Raw genomic sequence first — 7941 nt, forward strand, 5'->3', positions numbered from 1 at the left:
GAATTTTAGGGCTATATCAGGGCTTAGGCTGGACAAAAAGATTTTTTTTTATAGTTATAGTTAACATTGTTATAGTTAAAGAAAAATAAATGGGTTTGCACTAATATGGAAGCAAATAATTCCACACTGTATAACTTTTTTTAAATTGAAAATTTACCACTTATTCCCACTCCCCACCCCAATGTCAATATTATATTATTCTGGGGGAGAGGGTCCACCTAATGATGTGTCCAGCTAACTTAGAACCAAACTAAGATATTTTTGTATTTTACTGGTCCATGTCACCCGACTGTTTATGAAACATTCTATTAGAAAAGTCCCTCACTTTACCTTCTCTCTCTGAGTTTGAAAGGGAAAGGGGAGGACGAGAGAAAGAAAATCTGGACATTTTTTAAGGACTATAGTTTTGCAGGCTGTAGTGATGATAAGCAAACCCTGTGCATCATACTCTGAAATGGGACCCCAAAGCGGAATTTTCACAGCGCTGCATGCCATGATTGGCCTAATATAATACATTGTCATTTTTTCTCCTTTTCCACCAAACCTAAAAGCTCATCTTTCTTATATATTCTGAGAAAATCCCAGGTGCTAAAATTGTTCTTTAAGAGAGACAAGAGCTCTGTCATGACGTTTTCATATTTATAGAAAAAGGCAAATCATGAGTTTCCGGTTCTCTCCCATATTTCTCTTGAAGGTTTATTCAAGGTCATACTAATTTTTTTTTTAAGAAAAAATTTACATTCACTTTGATCAAAATGTTACTTAAGGAAAGTAAAATATTAAACTTGCACACTGAGCTTTTCTGATATATTTATTTTAAAGAAACCGACACTGACATAAAACACAATGACGTGTCATCACATTTTTAAAAACCATAGTTTACTGTTCCTTCCTTCCTTCCTCTTTGGCCATTTTAAACATGTATATTTATAGGGTTGATGAAATAGATACTTTGTATATATTTATCCTATCAACCCTACATACTTAAGGAGATTTATAGGGTCATTTTCCNACTACGTGAAGAAAGTTAACCAATTATAGAAAGTAAAAATACTAATTTGGAAGAAAAAATAAATAAATAAATAAATAAAATAAAATTTAATATTAATATGACATTCGTTATTAACTTGCAATACATAGTCTATCATTTTAGGTTGTTTCCTTTTATTTATGCTTATTTGTGTATTAGTAATGAGTCTTGAATTTTATCAAATGTAATTTTTGTATATATTGTTGTAATTATGTGTTTTTCTTCTTTGATTTGTTTATAAAATGTTATAGTATTTTGAAAAATGACCAAATGTTGGACAATCCTTGCTTTCCTGGCAATAATCCTATTTCATTATGGTGTATTATTTTACTAATAAAGTTTTGGATTCATTTGCTAATATTTTATTTCAGACACTTTTGCATTTATATGTTGGTGAAATTATTCTATAAATTCTTGTTTGTGCTATCTTTATCATGTAAGTTATGTTACCATCATAAAATTGATAATGGATACTTGCATCTTTTTCTAATATTTAAGATAGGTTGAGTAACATAGGAAAATGTGTTCTTTGAAGATAGATAACACTTGGTTATAAAACCATCTGGTCTGATCCATTTTTAAATCATAAATCTTTACAAATACTTCCAATTTCTTCTTAAGATTGAGATGTTCAGTATTTCCACTGCTTTTTAAATTAACTTAGAAAATCATTTATTTCTTCTAGATTTAGTAAGAATATTGTTGCATACAAGGTTTTATTTTAATTTGTAGTGTTTGCTATGTTTGTGATTTTTATGCCCCATATTCACTTCTAATAAATATTTTTATTTTCTCTTTCCCTTAATACGTTTTTGCAGAGTGTGACTATTTTTACTGGTGCTTTGAAAGAATCATTTTGTAGTTTTCTTTTTTCTTCTCATAACTTCTTAAGGTCAAATTTGCTGTTGTTGTTGTTTTTCTTTTCTATGTTGAAGATTTAATTTAGAGTTTATTTTCAGCCTGGGACCATAGCTGCAGCACATAGATTTTTAACTTAATGTACCTATATTTTTACTAATTTTTGAATAATTTTTAGTTTTGGTTTTAATTTGCTCATTGATTCAGGAGTTATTTAAAAGAGATTTCTTAATTTTTAAGGAATTAAGATTTTCTTGTTATTGTTTTCTCTTTTTAATTAATTTCTTAGTGACATGAAATTTAAAATTAAGCATTTTAAAGTGAATAATCCAGTGGCATTTAGTAAATTCAGAGGCTGTATAACCACCACCTCTATCTAGCTCCAAAACATTTTCATCACCCTAAAAGGAATCCTGGTACTCATTAACTAGGTATTCCCTATTCACTCTTCTGCCCACGCCTTAGTAACCAATATGATTCCTGTCTCTGTGTATTTACCTATTCTGAACGTTTCATATACATGAACTCACACAATATGTGACCTTTTGGCTAGAATATTCTGTCTGATATTGATACTGAACTCTGTCTCTTTCTTACAATAACTAATACCCAACCACAAATAAATAAACTAATTGGGAAGAAAGCATTTTCCACCTAACGATATAGTTTTGATGTTATTTTGTGCTTCATAATTACATATCAGTTGGTAATATATTTTATGTTACATTAAATCAATTGTGTACAAATAATATTTGTAACAATAACTTAATTCCAGATACATATTTAACACACTGTAAATAAAGCCTTGTGGTCATAGAAAAAAATGTTTTGTTTTCTGTATTTTTGGTTTCAATTTGGTCCACAGCATGGGAGAGGGCTCCAGGGTGGTTAGAAGACTGCCTAGTGGTTGCAGGGAGAGGCTCAGGCAGAACGCAACACCAGGGGCATGCAGAGGGGTCCCTCAATGGCCTCTGAGCTCCAAAAGCTCCTAGTCGTGCTTGAGGGTGAGCCTTTTGAAGAGATACCTGCCCAGCCCGGCCCGGGGTCTGGCCAGCCTGCTAGTCATTGGTCGCCCATCTTCCTGATCAGTTTCGCCTTCTCATCCAGGAAGTGGTTCTCCCGGAAGTCACAAAAAGGGGGTCTTTGCGGGCAGCATCCAGGGCGTGCAGATCCAAAAGGGCCTGGTTTAGGTTCTTCTCCATCACTATGGCTGCTTCCATGGCATCCTTAGTTTTACCCCACTTACCTTGGGAAGGCTTCTGCAGGTCCTGGAAGAGGGTGCGACCGCCACCCTGGTTTTGCATCTTCAAGAGACACTTGGTGCCCTTGCGCGTCTCCTCGGTGAGTTGGAAGAAGTAGCTCACACCCTTTAGAGCCACATCGTCGCGGTGGAAATAGAAGCCCAGAGAGAGGTAGGTGCATCTGCAACCACAGATGCAGGTTGACCAGGTGGTTGACAGCGGGCTCCACCTCGTTGGAATAACTCTGACGAACTTGAGAGCTCATGGTTGGTTGGCAAAAATAAACGCTGTTGGCTAGTCTTGGGAGGCGGAGGATGGCTGAGTTGTTTCCAAAGGTTGAGACTGGAAAAGAAGTTGGAGGGTGGTTGGAGGCTGGAAGAAGGGGCGTCCCTGGGTCTGTTCCATCCAAACACTGTTGTTGAAGCAAGAGACAGATGCAGGGGACTGCTGCGGGCACTGTCTGTTTATATATCTTTTTAAGCAGAGAAATATAAAGTGAAACATTTTTTAAAAAGAAAAAAACATTTAAGGCAAGAAATTACACTAAATGGGAATAGAATCCTGTGAGGCAAGTAGAATAAAAATATTTACTTAGGGAGAAAGGGAATAATGTTAAATTTTCAGAGGATAAAGAGCTTATTTATATCTTTAATGTATTATGGTGGGTATCATTATCACTATGACATTTTTATTCTATGGGAAATATTTAAAATAGTGAGGTTAGTTTTATTTTTAGTTTTAATGCCAACTTGTACAGAAGGCTGGAAATGACATTCTTTGCAACTATTTAAGTTTATGATAGAAAATNTGATGCAACGATGTTGCTAACCTTTTTTTGATGTCAGAGGGATTCTTCATTATGAATTTGTACCAACTAGACAGTTAACCAAGTTTACTCTTTGGAAGTGCTGAAAAGGCTGCGTGAAAAAGTTAGATGACCTGAACTTTACACCAACAATTCATGACTCTTGCATCATAACAATGTACCAGCTCACACGGCACTGTCTGTGAGGGAGTTTTTAGCCAGTAAACAAATAACTGTATTGAAACACCCTCCCCACTCACCTGATCTTGGCCCCAGTGACTCTTTCTTTACCCGGAGATAAAGGAAATATTAAAAGGAAGACATTTGATGACATTCAGGACATCAAGGGTAATACGATGACAGCTCTGACGGCCATTCCAGAAAAAGCGTTCCAAAATTGCTTTGAAGGGTGGACTAGGCACTGGCATCAATACATAGCTTCCCAAGGGAAGTACTTCGAAGGTGACCGTAGTGATATTCAGCAATGAGGTATATAGCGCTTTTTCTAGGATGAGTTTGCTAACTTTATTGTTCAACCTCGTATTTACTACACAATGAAACAGCACATACAAAGAAGCTTATCGCCATCAAAAAGAAAAAAGTAGACTTCTACATATTGACATGGAGCAGTATGGTCAAGATATGTCAGAGGATAAGAGCAGATTGCAGAACAGTCTTATAATATGACCCTGTTTTGTAAATAATAAGAATAATATGGAGGATTATTCATTAAAGTAGTAACAGTTTTCATTTTTTATACTATGTACCATATGTAACCAGGATAAAAGGAAACCAACACAAATGATTTTTAAAGGAAAATAAAAAATTTGCAAACTTTGTTATGTCATATTTTATTAGTTAAATTTTATACATTTTTTAAAAAAAATGGTTTATACCCTTTTTAAAAACTTTGGTTTATATGTATACTTTCTTTTCTAGGAATTTATTCTACAAAAAATTATTCTACAAAAAAATATTCCACTTGCATGAAATAGCAAAGATTGTGTATAGATACAGAGAAGATGGGGTAAAGCTGCAGAAACAGAGGGGGGAAAATCCCACATGATATACAAAAGAAAAAATAAAGCACCTGAAATTTCATTACCCAAGTATTCAATATTATTGGTATATTTCCTACCTTTTGGTGTCAAGTTCTATACACATATATTTTATGTGCTGTTTTTCCGTGTCACATGACTGTAACTCTAGAAACTGCCCAGCTTGAAAGAATCTCTTTCTCATTTCCCATGCTACATCTTGAGGTCATTTAAAACAAAATGCTGGCAGTTTTACCCTCTCATCTCTTTGTTAACCTAATTTAAATATTGTTTTCATGCTGTCACCAAGGATGAAACCCCAGCATCTCCCAAAACAGAAACCAAGGAAATGATCAGATTTCTCCAGTGCTCAACTCAGCACAATAACTTGGCTGATGGAATAAATCCATGCTGAACAGTGGCACACACGGCCTTCTGAATAAACGGCTGGGTGAAATGATCACCGTTGTTGCAAAATCTCACAAGTTAAGGAAATAAGATCCTCTGGTGAAATAAAACCAACAGGGAAGATTGACTTAATCTGATTCAAATCTGAGTGAAGAACAGTGTAAGCCACTAGGAAAACTTATCTAGAGGAGAAGTCCCTGATTAAGTCCGGCTTATGTACTTTTCTCTTTAGCTGACAGGGAGACGCCTAGTGGATTTGAAAAAGCAAAAAGAAGGGGTGTATGCAACTCTGAGTGTTGACGGAAAATTGTATTCAAGTGCTTACTTTCCCTAAGAAAGGAGGAAAGAATGATTGGGATGACAATGATGACAGGTCAAAGGCTTGAGGGTTTAGCTACGTGAGGCCCTACTGTATTACACTCAGAGTTATTTTCGGTCAGTCACAAGCGTACTTGAACCCTGAACAAAGGACCTCTCCTTGCCTTATCCTATTGCAGAAGGGAGTAAAGTGTTTCAAGTGCCCAGAATTTGAAGCAAGTGTGACGCACCAACCAAAAAAATAAGGCTAGTGCATGGGAGTCTTTTCCATTCTTTTGATCTGCCTTTCTCTAAAAAAACCCCCATAGCATTCCCAAACTTGTTTAGCCCTGTTTTCCCATAGTATTTATAATAGATCCCTTAGGGCAGCATTTGATAGGACTGACGAAGCATGGTGGACAGCTGATATTACTGATGACAGGTACAGTATGAAAAATTCAGTAACTCTAGTTACACTTGGTCATAGCACTGCTCTGGGTGCTGGTGGGAGTTGCATTTAGAAAAGGAACAATAAAAAAAATATGTACGGGCCAGTTGAGTGGCACGTTTGTTAGGAGTTGGCTTGGGACACCAGTTCTGAGCAGCAGGGCCTGGGTTCAGATCCCACATATGAGGGCTAGTGAAGCTGTGNTCTGCTCACCCACCTTATTTTAAAGCTGAAGCATGTTAAGCCCTCTAAGCCTCTCCTCATAAGACATACCCTTCATCTCCCAAATTAGTCCTGGTGCCTTTGCTGGCTCCCTCCCAAGACTCAGATGTTCTTTTAAGCTTCATGTCCGATTGCACACCATGCAGTAGGCTATAAGCAGCGAGAGTTTCTTTGCGTTAAAATCTCCTTTGATTGATGGACCCACCCTAACAATTTTCAGCCTCCATGTCTTCTACTCTGTGCTTATACGCTTATTAGAATAACACAAAATTTTTCCTAGTTCTGATGTCTATAGATTACATGTACAATCAATGTATTTTCAGTAAGAAACTAAAAAAACAAAGCAAAAAGCACAGTGTAACTTAGAGGTACCGACCTTGACCCACCATTTCCCATCTGTAGGTCTTTATTTCTACCACCTCCTACAGCCAAAGCAGCTTTACTTCCCATCACGGTAGCTCCCAAGCTGATCCATTTTGGAAGGATACACTCAAAGATGACTTCCTCCACAAAGTCTTCTCTAATGTTCCAGCTGGAAATGATCTCTAAGTTCCCTGAACACTTGATAATACTCCTTATGTAGTAAAAACAGTCTACCTCCTCTTGTCCTTATTTATGTGTTATATTGTTTAAACCAAAGATCTCAACCTGTGAACTAAATCCAGATTGCCAATGAATTTTGCTTGGCCTGCACAATCGTTTCATATTAAATTTTATATATATATATATATATATATATATCATATGAAATATGAATTTCTGACTTCTTTTAAAAATACTGGGTCCCAGTAGAAACAATAAGCTGGAACTCAATAGGGGCCACCCCAGTTGGTTTCTTGGGCCACTTCAGTCATTTGCGTTAACTGCCTAGCTCAGGTGGGCATTTGAATTTGCAATATTTACTCTAGTCTAGACTATAGTTTTGTTGAGACAGGATCTTCTCTTGATCATCTTTACAGCGTGCAGCAAGCACTTAGTAATTTGTGGCTGAAAAAAATAAATGCGTATGGGTTGAGAGGCAAGTATTTTCTTTTTTAAGTGACTTTGAGGTTATGTTACTGGGATCTGACCAATTCCTGTGAGCCTCCTACTCCATCCTAACATTGTTTGAAATCTGTCAGTAAGTATCTACTCACCTTTGACTGTGTGTGAAAGCTTGGAGATGTAAAACAAACAAGTGTGTCACCCTGCTCCTCCCTATAGGGGACTATTTGAGGTAATAGGAAATAAGCACATGAAGTAGTTTATGAGTATGAGAGCATTGTAATTTCAAGGCAGCACAGCAAAGTGTTTAACAGATGAAACGCTGGTGTCAGACAAAATTGGGTTTTATATCTTGGCTCTGTACTTAGAATCTTATAAGTTGGGTAAATGATTTAACCTTCTGAGCCTCAGTTTCCTCATCTTTTGCTGCCCCCCTTTTAAGATCAAGATTAAGACAATAATTATATCTTCCCCATAGAGACATGGGAAGGTTCAATGAGCTAACGACACATGTGAAGTCCTTGGCATAGCGTCTGGACATGCTAAGTGTTCTACAGGTGGGAGGGTTTATTATTGGAAGCTAAATAATACAGCATCTATAGTACATCCAA

At 36.5% G+C, this 7941-nt stretch overlaps 1 pseudogene; it reads right to left on the bottom strand.

The window, feature by feature from the left end:
- Positions 1 to 2876: 2876 nt before the first annotated feature.
- Positions 2877 to 3394, bottom strand: LOC109387768 (ferritin light chain pseudogene; annotated as a pseudogene).
- Positions 3395 to 7941: the final 4547 nt, after the last annotated feature.

The sequence above is a fragment of the Hipposideros armiger genome, unplaced genomic scaffold (genome assembly GCF_001890085.2).
Source record: "Hipposideros armiger isolate ML-2016 unplaced genomic scaffold, ASM189008v1 scaffold_168, whole genome shotgun sequence".
Classification (NCBI taxonomy): Eukaryota; Metazoa; Chordata; class Mammalia; order Chiroptera; family Hipposideridae; genus Hipposideros; species Hipposideros armiger.